Genomic DNA, 14,074 nt, shown 5'->3' on the forward strand with positions numbered 1-14,074 from the left:
ATAACTAGGAAGATAAGTTTTGACACCAAATCTCTCTCTTTTTTCTAGGGTCTTCTTAAGTGACATTTGGCTTCACTGACATTCAGTTTGGCCTCAGAGTAGTGGTTTCCATGGAGAACAGGGGAAAATCTTTTGGTAATCCCAAGCTTCAATTTTCATGTAACTCTAGATTCTCATGGAACTTGCACCATATTTGAAAGGGCCTGACTGATACACATGACTGCTAAACACAATGATAACTGGTGTTATTTGGGAACCAAGACAAAAGCATATTTTCATTCCAAGTTCATCCATAAAAATTGTTTGCTACTTTTTTGTTAAACATCTGTGTTTTTGTTTGTTTGTAGTTGATTTTATTCTCTAACCCCAAAATTTCTTCATTAAATTTTTCATCCATATAAGCTGAGCAATCAGAACTCATTTCGTACATAAAATTCATCAAGTGTCAAATTTCTTTAATTTCAACATTCAGTATGTATTGTTTGACTAAATCAGCATATTCCAATAATGATATATTTAAGATAAATTCTTCTTGTCTATTGCATTGCATATGGCACTGGAGATGTGTTCCTTTTGTATCTTTTCCCTTGATTTTTGCCAAATGGAATTTATTAAAAATAATGAGAGATGGTTAGTATTAATTATCAACTTCATATGATCTAGAATCACCTTGGAGACAAACATCTTTCTGGAGTTGCATTGTCAAGTATTTTTTTATCAGCAACAAGAAAATTGGTGAGTATAGTACATATCAAGAGATTTGGAATAGATGAAATTAATGCCATATTTGTTAGTTTGTTTGTAGTACTTCTTCTGCCATAGGTCCACTCTTACCCTTGTCAAAGAAAGGCATTTTTGTCATGACCTTTTCTTCCTGATCTCATATATTTGAATGCATAGCTCCTAGTTGGCGAAACTGGTAAAGAAGGAGGAGAAGGTGTGACTTTTTTTGGAGTAGGTGTGTCACTGAGGGTGGACTTTGAGGTTTCAAAATCCTATGCCAGGTCTAGTCTCACACTCTTTCTGTCTCTAACTTGTGGATTGGATGTGAACCCTCAGCCCCATGTCTGTCTGCTGGCTTCCATACTCCCTGCCATGATGGTTATATATTAACCCCCTGAAACTGTAATCAAGTCAAATAGATACTTCCCTTTCTAAGTCTTAGTCATGGTGTCTCTGCAGTGCAATAGAACAGTAACTAAGCGAGTATTTATGTTGAACTATAGATTTCTGGATTCGTTCTTCTTGTCTGAAAATTTGTATACTATCACCCTTAAGTATCTGACCATGGGAGAGTTTGGAGAGAGGAAATTGAGTGGAAAATGATGTAATTATATTATAATTTCAAAAAAAATTAAAAACATCTGAATTATACTGATATGGGATTCCCCTCTGTATGCTGTGAATGTGTTTATTTCCAATGGTTAATAAAGAGGCTGCGTTCAGCCAATGACTTAACAGAATAAAGCCAGGCAGAAAATCTGAACAGAGATGTAGAGAGATGTAAAGAGGACTCAGAGTCGAGGAGACACCATGTAACTGCTGAAGGAGCCAGATGCGCCCCAGAACCTTGCCGGTAAACCGCGAGCCTCATGATATACATAGAATAATAGAAATGGGTTAATTTAAGATGTAAGGGCTAGCTTCCAGCCATTCATACGGCTTGTCTTGGAGTCTTTGGGGCCTGAATTCCGTGTCCAGAGGGAGGCTGCAGCGCTAGGATGAAGCTTGTGAGATTTTTTGATGAAATTGAGTCATGAAACCGTAATCATTGAATTGAAGAATGGAACACAAGTCCATGGAACAATCGCAGGTGTAGATGTTAGCATGAATACACATCTTAAAGCTGTGGAAATGACTCTGAGGAACAGAGACCCTGTACAGTTGGAAACATTGAGTATTTGAGGAAACAACATTCGATACTGTATTCTACCAGACAGCTTACCTCTTGATACATTACTTGTGGATGTTGAGCCTAAGGTGAAATCTAAGAAGAGAGAAGCTGTTGCAGGACGAGGTCAAGGCCGAGGAAGAGGAAGAGGACGTGGTTGCAGCAGAGGAAGAGGGGGTCCTAGGCGATAATGTCTTTCAATATTAATGTTTCAAAATGATATGGAATTGGGGGATATCTTATGTACAGGTTTTGTTTGTCGGTTTTTAATAAACCTAAGTGTGGGATGAAAAAAAAATGTAAGGGCTAGCTAGAAATATGTTTAAGCTATTGGCCAAACAGTATTGTAATTAATAAAGTTTCTGTGTGATGGTTTCAGGTCTGGGCAGCCAGGAAACAAATGAGCAATCTCCGCCTACACTACAGCCTAATCTGTTAAGGCTCTACATGAATAAATTTATCTTAACATTGTTATGACCTTGCATTCTTGTATTTTATTATAGTTTTATACTTGTTTAGCCAATTCTTACTAAATTGCTGAATTGAAGATAGAACAAAATGAATATTGTGCTGATTAGTAGATGTAGCCAAAGGCACACACTACGTAAGTGAATTGAATAGGAAAAGTGTTTGTGGCAATTCGACCCGAGGGCACTGTCAAGCTTCCTTTGGTTTTCAACAAAATCTCTTTTTAGGGAAACCAAAGGCATGGCAAGATCAATGATCAGATCAGGCCAACATCAAGTACCAATAACCAAGGAGAACATGCAGTGACTGTTGACAGACCTGTGTTAGATGCTACGGACAGATGAAGGATAAGGTGGTATCACATACACACATACATTTACACGTGACTGGAAATAGCTTCTATGGTCTTATCACATGTAAACTGGATGACCGCGTCATATCAAGTTAAGAGTTAAGTTAGGAGGGTTCAATCATTAGTAGCGGGAGAGAGGATGGGTATTTATTTCAATATAGAATCTCAAACTAAGAGGAATGGGCCCACTTTCATCACTACTCTCCAGTTTTACTTACATTATTATTTTCTTTTTAGAAAAGAAACTAAGGCTGAATAATTAGTGAGTCCTAAAGTGTGTGGATGCTTAATCAAATCAGCTTTTATTAAAGTACCATATCTGTATGCCTAGCTAGTGAATATGCAGATTTGCAAATTTAATTTTTTAATTAAGTGATGTCTGATAAGATTTTATTTATATAGTGCTTTTCTTCTCTGTCTAAACTTAAATTTATTGGGATTTGAAGCTACAATGACTGGATCTGAGTATATACCCTCCCACATACTCCCTGACTTATCTAAGCAAAGTTCCTTAACGTTTCTGTGCCTCATTTTCATCATTTGTAAAATAGGAATACTAACATCTACCTCAACCACATTTTTGTAGGTAGTGCCTTATTTAAAATAACTTCTCTATTAGTGCTTGTTATTAGCTCTGATGAGTTATACAGGAGTTGAACTGGAAGAGAAAATGTCACTGTTGTGAACTATTCATTCCTTCATACTGGGGGAAGATGTGTCATTGTGATAGGGTTAATAAAAAGCTAAACAGCCAATAGCTAGGCCATTAGATAAATAGCTAAGCTAATAGCTAAATGATCCATAGCTAGGAGGTTTAGCAGGGTTTTCTGGACAGAGAGAGCTCGGTAAAGAAGAAAGGTGGCTCCCAGCCAGATGGAGAGAAGGCAGGATGGGCAGTACAAAGTAAAGGGTGAATCTAAGTTGTAAGAGCTAGTTAGGAACAAGCCTAAGCTAAGGCCAAGCTTTCATAGTTAATAATAACCTGCATGTCATTTTTTTGTGAGCTGGCAGCCCAAAAAGTGAAGTCTGTCTACTACTGTTTGAATTAATCGAATAAACACCTAGACAGAAAAACAGGTTTATGTTGACTCACAATTCAAGGCCACAGTCCTCCATGCTGGGGCCAGTCCAGCATCAGGGCTTGAGCAGCTGTTCATGGATCTGCAGGCAGGAAGCAGAGAGTGATGCATGCCTGCATTCAGCCAACCTTTTCCTTTTTATACAGTCCTCCACCTAGCCCAAAGAATGATGCCACCCACTTTTAGGTTCATTCTTCCCACCTTAATAAACCTAATCAAGATAATCCTTCACAGGTCGGCCAGCAGCTAATCAAATTTAAATAACCTCTCATCCCAGTGCACCTGGGAGGTTTGTTTTCTTGATCCCATCAAGACGACTATATTAACTATCACACTTACTGAAGAAAACAATTCACTTCCCCTCCCAAGGTGAAAAGTAAATGAAAGTGGGAGAGAGAGGAGTGGTATCTTACTTGAGCTCACTCCACATGGGAATATGAAGTGATTCGTGGTTTATTTTCTATGGAAGAATCCAGAGAAAGAAAAACCACCTTCATTTCAATTATTCATATTCTCAATATAGAAAGATCCTAGGTTAGGGATGGAGCAAAGTCCTTTAATAAATTCTTGATATAACATTGCCCTCATTTTTCAGGATAAAAATTTCATTAGGATTTGGTGCTAGCCCCTGGAACTAGCATTCGGAAGGCACTGAACTAGATGACTCTTAAGATTCCTCTATCCATGAGATGTTATGATTCTATGAAAGAATTTCATTTGTGCCTGGCCCAGAGAAGAGAACCAAGGGACTGAACCTGGGTCAAGGGACAGGCAGATCCTGAAAATGTGTTTGTAAAAGGGCTGGCAGTCAGGCCCAGAGCATTTCTCTTTGGAATTCTTAATCATATTTCCCAACTGTCAATATGGAGGAAAATTACCTAAAAAGGCCAGAGGGCTCTTGTGAGTAGAACTTTTTGTTGGACCTCTGTGACCAGTTTTGGGCTTTGGGAATTTCATTCCCAGCCTAGGTGCCACAAGATTTGGAGGAAATGGCAGAAATCTTAACTTGAGCTTTTCTCCCAGTCCTAACATTTTAAATGTATTTGTTTCTTGTCTTCATATGTTATTAGCAGTTTACAGTTCTTCTCCTCTCACCTGTGCCCCACTCCCCCGCCCCCATGAACCTATGAAGCCATGTTGCAGCAAATTGAAAAAGAAAACCCCATATCCAAAGTGATTTATCATTAATGTGAAATTCTATGCTAATCTGACAGTCAAAGTGGGAATCCCAAACTATTTCAGAGTTCACACTACAAGACAGACAGTCAGATGCCCCCCAGACCATAACATCTTGTACTCTATTAATTGTGTACTGATGGAGCCCTTTGGTTGTATTTGCATTTCCAAATAAATACAAACACATGTCACCATTTTTTATTGATTTTGGACTTCCCTAGGAAGGAAACACTGTTAAATTATAATAAATGATGTCAACTTAAACAAATAGTGCAAAACCCATTAAGAAGGCATTTGTTGCAGAGCTTGGCTTGATTTGTTGGCGTCAGTTGAAATCATGTCAAAATAATGTCTTTGGAAACCAAATAAAAATTTGTTTTCAGATTTGTCTGAAGCAAGCATTTCTAGAGCATAAAAATCCTTAAAAATCAATATGGTTTTATTCAGTATGCAAATGTACTATAAAGCATTACAGAACAAATTCCATCATTGAATTATAGGATAGTGCTAGTGAATTAATAAATAATAATAGATGATAAATAATATAGTGACTGAATTAGATAATACATTTATGAAGAAGTAGAGGGAGAAAAAATATTAAGGAGGATAGTCTTGGGAGAAGATCAATTTTCAGATAACCTAAAATAACATTTTATATTTTAGAAATTAATGGAGTTTAGCCCTAACTCGCAATGTCCGGTTAAACTAAATTCCATTGTAGCCTTTAAAAAAAAAGAAGAAAGATGCAAAATGCCTAGCTCTGAAGTGATAACCATTTGGGTTCTAATATTAGTCAGCCTGCATCTGTAATTTGCATAACTGTGTTTGCCTTCCAGGTAATTGGGAATTTAATTGCTATCAGAATAAAATTTGAGTGTTATTTCCAAATGATGTCAGTGCTATGTATCCCAATGTGCAATTTTGAGACTCACTGCAATTAGGTAGATAGGAGGGCTACAGTTTTAAGTGGGTTTCTCCTCAGCATCTCCCAGGTCATCGTCTGCTGCCTTCTTCACTGTGGTATCTGAGTTGAACATTGACCTTGGGCTCCTATGTTTTCTCTTCCCAGTAAATCAGATCCACTTTCCTTCCCATCCTTTTTTAATCACCCAAAGATGTTTAAAGGAGATAATTTTGTAAAATAGTTAATTCTTTAACCCATAAACTTCTCAGTTTTTATTTTTGTGAAGTAAAATAAGAATTAAACAAATAAATGAAAGAAATCTCAACCATCATCTACTATAACCAAAGTTTCATAAAAAGAAAGATACTTTAATGCCCCTCCACAGATAAAAGCCAGAAGGATATAATCTCAGAATAATGGGCAACAATTTTACTTAATACAGTTAGTTTTACGACAAACTCTTTCTGTGCTGACCTTATTTTTCTAGTTTTTGCGAAAGTAATAGTGAAATTTCATCATTACCTGGCACTATCTAGTAAAGCTGGTATTTGAAAACTGCTATTCTAAATCATGAACATTGCCGTGATATTAAGAAGGGAGCTTGGTTTTCTCATTGCTGTTTCTCCGTGGTAGGGTAAAGTACAATTAGAGAACAAAGCAGAATGAAGCTCCGAGACTCGGCTTAGGGAGCAGACACTAACAGCTAGCTCTGGGGTAAAGTAGGAAGAATGCACAGGACTGAGGCATGCCAAGGCTAAGTCAGCAGGGAGGTTTCACTTGGTAGAGATGACTTCTCAAAGAGAAATGCCTGTAGTTACTTTCCCTTGCTCTCACAACTTCTTTGACATGGACGGTTGGAATTGCAGGGCTTTGTGTGGCAGGGCTGAATTTTTTCCTATCTATATCACACTGTGCAGCCTGCTTCCTTGTTGCAGTGGCTGGCTGCTACACGTCCCTTTCCTCTAAAGGAACTACTGATGTTATCCCATTACTGGCTGGCAAGAACAGCATTTTTTATTGATTTGATTTTTGCAAAGAATCCTATAGGCAAAATTTGCTTAGATTCTGAGAGATTTACATTACTAAATTATGCATATGTTGTATGTAGCTACGTATATTTGTATGTGTTTGTGTTTTCCCACTCCTAATTCAGATCATACCAATTTCCTTTTTGCCTTTGGGGAAAAAAAGACCCAAAGAAGTGTTAAATCAAAGGTTTAACTAAGTGTTGTCAGGGTTTTGGCTGTGGGATTGTTAGAAGCATTACGAGGGAAAATCCTACAGAACAATGCCTTGTTGTTAGTTGTGAATGAAACCCAGAGACCATCAGAGGGAGTAGTTTAGCTGCTTTCAAAGGGCTCAGAGGGAGACAGATAATAAATGTGCAACAAACAATCCAATGTCAGAAATGATCACTATTGCAAAATGAGACCGAAAACCTATGCTTTTAGCAATTTCTACACATGAAGATCTAACTCTGGCCATGGCAATATTAACTGAATCATTCTTTGAATCTGGCTAAGGTGGAATTTCACAAGGACAAAGAGGATTTGTTCACTAACCGACAAGAGAGGTACTGGTCATGCATGCTTAAATGTGTTAATGGTTCTGGTCTTTAATGGTACCAATTTAATGAAGATGCTGTTATGCATTTTTAATTGTTCTCCTCTGATTTGACATTAGCCATGCCTTCCTGACTAATATGAAGATTTGTTGGCCAGCATTACAATTGGCTGAAACTGAATCATTATATTGTCAGTCCATCCCACATTTTGTTTGCTTTTGTGTTCTCTAATGCTGTGCAACTCTATTGATGGGGCCCGCTTTCAGGTCCAGATCATCCTTTGCCTCACTCTTCAGAAATAACATTGTATTTGTGTGTGTGTGGGCAGGCTGAGTAATGTTATATGTGTGCAGGTACTTGTAGAAGCCAGAAGAGGGCAAATGATATTCTACGTCTGGAGTTACAGATGGTTCTGAGTCACTCAATACATGGGTTCTGGGAACTAGGCTCCAGTCCTCTGGAAGAGCAGGAAATGCTCTTAGCTCCTGAGCCATCTTTCCACTGCCCTTTACCACATTCTGAAATCAATGTTTCCCATGACAGAATATATACCAACAAATTTATATCTCTTTAATAGTCTTTGAAGCACTTAGCTCGTAGTAAACTTCATGCATTTATTCTGCCCATGAATTATAATAGTCTCAGCTGGTCTCTGTAGGTGACTTCTCTGAAGTTTGGTTAGATTTCTCTGAAGCCTGTCTAGTAATTTGACTTTTCCTCCTAGGGGTGGAGTCCCCACACAAAATTTGGCTGCCCTCCTGTCAATCTTTTCTCCCTAGACTCTTGCCCAGCCCACTTTATATCCAACTAACTGGCAAGTTCTGGACATAGAATGAGGATGGTAGATAATTTGTTTCACTTCTGGGTTGGAATTCCTCCAGGATCCCTTACTGGTGTGCTAACTCTTCCCTCCTCTAACTCTAGTTTGAGGGGATGGATATTGCTCTGGATCTTCCTACTGGAGTATAGCCTCTGCATTATAGTAAGGGTCTCTCAACATCTATGAGTATCTACTTGGCCCAGCTCCCTCTCCTTTCATATGTGCTGTTGGAATTCATCAGTGATTGTCTTTGTAGATAATATGTTGGGTTTGGGTGCTGCAAAACACACCTCTACAGCTTTATGACTACCAGTGATTCCTTAAAAGGCTTGCTGTTAAAGATTCAGACATAAGATTGTGTCTGTATATGATGTTGCAAAACTGCATATATTTCAGGTGTCCTAGTTAGCATGGAGTAGCATAAGCTGTGGTAACAAGCAAGTCCACAATGCAATATCTTAATACAATGTTTTATTTCTTGTCTACATGGAAATCCTGTGTAAGTTTTCAAGTCAGGATTGTGATTATTCTTCCCAAAGTTATTTAGATATTCAGATTTTTTTCTCTTTGTGGCGCCTAGATTTTCTAAGCCTTCGATGGTGTCTATACTTAGCTTGTGGCAAATAAGAGCAGGCCTAGAAAGACTCTTCTAAAAGCTTGGATCTGTAGGTAATGCCTTATCCTTTCTCTTGTGTGTCATTGGTCAGAATTCAGAGACATGGTTACATGTAATTTCAAGCCGGGTAGGGAATATGCTTTGATTATTTTGCCTTAAAACTGGGAGGAGGGCTTTTGGAAGATACCCTAGTCTCTACTGTAATGAACGAGGAAAACACAATTTTGCTTTTAGCCTTTGATACATTAACTCAGTTCTGTTTGGAAAATTGCTAGTACTACAGAAAACAAAATAATATTACAAAATAATGAAATATGGGCCAGGTTAGGGAATAAAAAGGGAGCAAGTAAGGGCACAACATTGATAATATGGGTTACTGATGGGAAGGGTCAGATTTCTCAGACATGATGAGTTTGAGGGTCATCAATTCATGCAAAGCTTGGGACTGCACAATGAGGCTACTAGTTATAGCAGTTCCAGATAAAGAGATAAAGATAAAAAGGATGCTTTTAAAGGCATGTCCTTGCGTTTGCCAGGTGAAGGTCTTCAGTCCTTGAACAATTGAACTTTTAGCCTGCCCAGCTTCTTAGTTTGCACCTTCAGGCTCCTGCTTCTTATCAGTGTTTCCAGCTCCATTGTAAACCAGTATTAAATCCCATTAATTTTACCATTCTCTGGCCTTAGAGTAAATCTCCGTGAAACAATAGTTTTCTTAAAGCTGTCCATTTGGTGTGAAACTTCCCACTGAGAGGCTTATATATGACGCAAAATCTTTTCATGTAGAAATGAATTTGTTCTCCTCTTGATCTGCTTGGTTTTCATGAACAGGGACTGACCTCTAGTTCATCCGCTCCCCACTTCAGGAGTCCTGTTATATGTGAGAAGTTGACTTGTGCTGGGGACTAACTGACATATCCTTAACCATGTAGCTGGAGCACGAATTGATAGTTGAGGTGAGTGAGAAGGTGAAGGTTGCTTAGCTGCGAGCCTCAGATGTTGGCTGCAGAGCTGTTAATGGGGCTGAATATGATTTGTGTTTGGCCTGCAAGCACTTTGCAAAGGTAGAGAAGTGGTAAAGGTCTGAGGATGCAGAGGCATAGAAACCGTAGAATTTGCTTTTTTAGCTTGAGCCTTATATGTGCTCACTAGATGGCAAAATAATCATTGAAGGTGAGAGATAAGGGTAGTCATCTCTTGTGAATGAATAGATTTCTAAGGGGTTCAGGGTCTTAATATTTTAGATTTAGTCATGTAATGTATTTGTGAACATGCTTCAAAGTGTCCTTTTCTCACAGTGCCCAAGACTTCACCATTATAGATCATTCCTTAAGAGCTTTCTAAAACATTTTTAATAAACAAAGTTTGTTTAATCAACAGTTATGTAGTGCACTAGTTCAAAAGGACTTACAGGTATGAATCCACTTCTTTCTCACAACAACCCTCTGATGTAGGTACTATTTTTACACAGAAATCCCATGTTGTAGATGATGACAAAAAAGGGACTCTCAGACACATAGCTAGTGAATGGCAAAGCCAGGCTTACAAACCCAGATAGTCTGGTGTGAGACACCGTCTGTGTTCCCCACCATTACCCCATACTGCCTCTCAGCATATGTGACATTTGTTTGGGGGGACCGATACTTAGTCTATTAGAAATTCATTCAGCTAATGACACTATCTTCCTTTCTATCCAGTAGAGTATCAGGATTCTGAATGTTTTGAAAAAAAGGATCATAAACAGTCTTGATTAGATTCTTGGGGGAACCAGAGCGTCAGGATGATTGTCTTGTTAAAGAACTAGATCTATCAACATCCATTTTCCCTAAACATGCACCATTCAAGGAATAGCACCATTGCCTCTCTCCTGTATGCAATATGAATATGATTCCAATAATTAACATTTCTAGTGTCTCATCTCTTTTTCAAGTCATTTTATTTAGTGAACCCAGAAGCTATATAAGCTGGATGTGAAACTACCAGAGCAACAGTATTTTGGTTGACTGGGAAGCTACAAGCAACCATTTTAAAATTGTGCTTTGCTTCGGTATTTACAATCATTGTACCCTGTTCTTCCAGTGCAACTCCTTGGCGGGAGGTTACTCGCCAGGCTTGCTTTCACTTCCCCACGGATAATTTGGTAGTAGACATTGTTCTCTGATCACTTGAAGCTCCTGTTAGCTTTTTTTATGTCCTATGCCTCCCTCACACTGTGTTCTGCGGGTGACTGACAGTTGGTTCTATTGCTGTCTTTTCAGAATGTTTTCACCTGGTGTTACATAGCCCATGGCTTTCCCTCTATAGCTGACTCTTTTCTCCATCCCTAGCTGTGACTGTTCACATCTTCAAATCATGTCTTAGACTTACTTGTATCTCTCACTGGATATTCCAGAGGAATATCTGGTGGGAACAGGGAGAGGCATTGATGGTTTGGGTAGCTGTTTCCTTACTTATCCTTGTCTCTGGGATAACTTTCCTGGGTAGACGCTATAAAAAGTCAAGCAATAGGGAACTAGGCACCTACTATGCACAGGATGTAGATAAACCAGACCCTCTGAGTCAAACTCACTAGGGCAGAATGAACATCCTCATATAGAGAAAGGGAAAAAAAAATCACTTGGCTGATAAGCAGACTTGTCATTCTCTGTGCAATAACTAGGTATTCAGCTCCTACACTTTGGCGCTGAGCTCACTGTCTTCATAATTAATGCTAAAAAAGAGAAGATTTGGAAAGAATACTGAAACAAAAGGCTGAGTCTCCAGAGGGATCCTTTGAAGTGGACTTGGCGCCGCCACCCCCAATGCACACTATTAATCCCTCACGGCCACATTCAGGGAATACCAATGTACTTCTCGGGTCCTCTGGTTCAATCTCACCATAAGACAATTGACCTATTGCCACCATAAGGAGCAAAACCTCAAACAAAGCAGCTGCTGAAAGGACTTTATCAAGCTGGAAATGAATTATTAATATGGTTTTGAAAGGGACTGGCATCAGAAACCAGGCTTTTTATTATTTACATTAATGAGTTGGAAGATGATGCAGTGATCAAAATCTCAAGTTTGGCGAATGCTGCAGTTTGCAGTGCAACAATGAATAACGAAACAATAGCATTCAACAAATATAAATGCAGACTAATACATTTCTGAACAAAGAACCCAAGGAGGGAATATTTTCAGAGCAGGAAAGGCTAAAGAATAGTCTCAAGTCATTATGGAAATACCCTGCAGTTGGTTTGTTTGAGGATGAAACTCAGACTTACGAAGGCAAGAAAAAAAATGCCAGACTGCCTGCTGAATAGACACAATACAATGCACCTATCAAAGGTTGCAGCTTTATCTCTACTAGAGATGTGTGCCCAATACAATATGCCGTTTGCCTCTTATCTACATCGAATGATAAAGCAAATTATTCTAACTTAATATCATTTTCCGTTCCTCAGACAGATTCCAAGTCTTCGCCGCATGACTGGCAGAGGATTGTGTGTGTCTGGGCTTTCTGTGTACTTCCTCAAAGTTGGTTACAACTATCTTTTCCCCACCAACACCTTGACCCTCTTTATCAGAATAGTGAGTGTTCTACTTAACCAACTTTCTCCATTCCTTGTAGGCACCAGACTAGCAATGCCACAGATGGATGAAGGGGTCTTTTATTATATTAGATCCTTTCAAAGGCTAGTATTTTAATTTTATTTGAGTTATCCTTTTATTATATATTGTTCGGTCTCTTATACTTCTCTACATTTCTGCCTTTCATAGAGATTTCCATGGTGGCCTTTTTCAGTCCTTAAGCATTTACGAGCTCTTGGTTGTTGGTTGTTTGTCAGGCTCTTAACCTATCACTCTCCTGGTCTTTCACTTAACCTATCACTCTCCTGGTCTCTTTCTCTGTTAACAGTTTCTTTGTGCAAACTCTAACCTGCCCACGAGAGCTTGACTTAGTGACTGCTCTGATAATTAGAACCTGCATAATCTCTACCAAATGTGCTTGCTTTTCTCTCTTGCCTTCTTTTCTTAGTAAGACTTGAACCAACCATACTTAATATTTTTTTTTTTGCTATTACGGTTACTTTTTCTTATTCAAATCGATACCATTCCTTTCCAGGAAGGTTTTTTTTTGGTCCACTTAGAAAAATGTATATAGAGAGGGCTATGAGTGTGTTTATAGCCATTTGAAATTATTTTCAACAATTTCTGTTTAATATCAACTGAAGAATGGCAGTGCATTTAAAAATAATTGTAAACAGTGTCAAAGATAATGGTTTATAATGATGGCCTTTGGGTTATTGCTATCCTAATCCTGAGTCTTGACTTAGAAAATCCTTTGCCAATACTTAGGAAAATTTTTGATTTGGTTTAGATGCTTCTGTCAGTGAAGCATAATAAAAATCCCTATGTATATACATTGATACTCACTGATTGTAAATATTACAGTGATTAATATTGTCAACTGTGGACAGAGTGTGACCACCTACCTACCTCATGCTCCTATCTCTGTTCCTTTCAGTATCATTATAGACCATGACTTCAGGTTATAAGCCCTAATAAACTTTTCTTTCCTTAAACTGCTTTTGTCAGGTATGTCACAACAACAAGAGTAGTAACAAAATTAGAAACTTAGTACCACTGTGGGGTCATTGCCATGATAAACCCGAGCATGTGACTTCTAGGACTTTGGAAGTATGTTACAAGGAGTGTATTGCATGGTAGCATTCAATACTGTGGCATGATTTTAGTTCATTGCTCTTACTGAACTCTACAATGGGAGAAAGCAACATGTGGAGTAAACATATAAAAAGTGTGTCCATTGGAGGAGAAATGGGATAGTTTAAGGTTTATGTCATGGTAGCTACTGGGAAAACACTTGCAATTGCGAAAGAGGCTAGCACTATTAAGGGAAACCTGGTTTGCTATAGAACAATAGGAAAAAAACTGTGGGGAGAGCCCTATCTGCCCTATCCAGTGATAGTTCCATCTAGTGTGCAAATTGAGAATGTCACTGAACTGTTGTGTGTGTGGATTTTTTTTCCTCAAAACTTAACTACCTAGGGCAGAGAAGGACTTCCCCAGAACCAATTCACAGAAGGTACACAGAGGACTATGTAACTGTGGTTAAAGTTGATCAAGCTACATCTAAAGCTGGCAGGAGAACCTGGAGTCTTGTGCATGTGCTATGAATTTTATCGGCATGAAAGGTGTGAGAGGTG

At 38.5% G+C, this 14,074-nt stretch overlaps 1 pseudogene; it reads left to right on the forward strand.

Moving 5' to 3' along the window:
- The first annotated feature begins 1,742 nt into the window (after nucleotides 1-1,742).
- On the forward strand, nucleotides 1,743-2,082 carry LOC142841051 (small nuclear ribonucleoprotein Sm D1 pseudogene; annotated as a pseudogene).
- The last annotated feature ends 11,992 nt before the right edge of the window (nucleotides 2,083-14,074 follow it).

This window comes from Microtus pennsylvanicus, chromosome X, assembly GCF_037038515.1.
Source record: "Microtus pennsylvanicus isolate mMicPen1 chromosome X, mMicPen1.hap1, whole genome shotgun sequence".
Taxonomy (NCBI): domain Eukaryota; kingdom Metazoa; phylum Chordata; class Mammalia; order Rodentia; family Cricetidae; genus Microtus; species Microtus pennsylvanicus.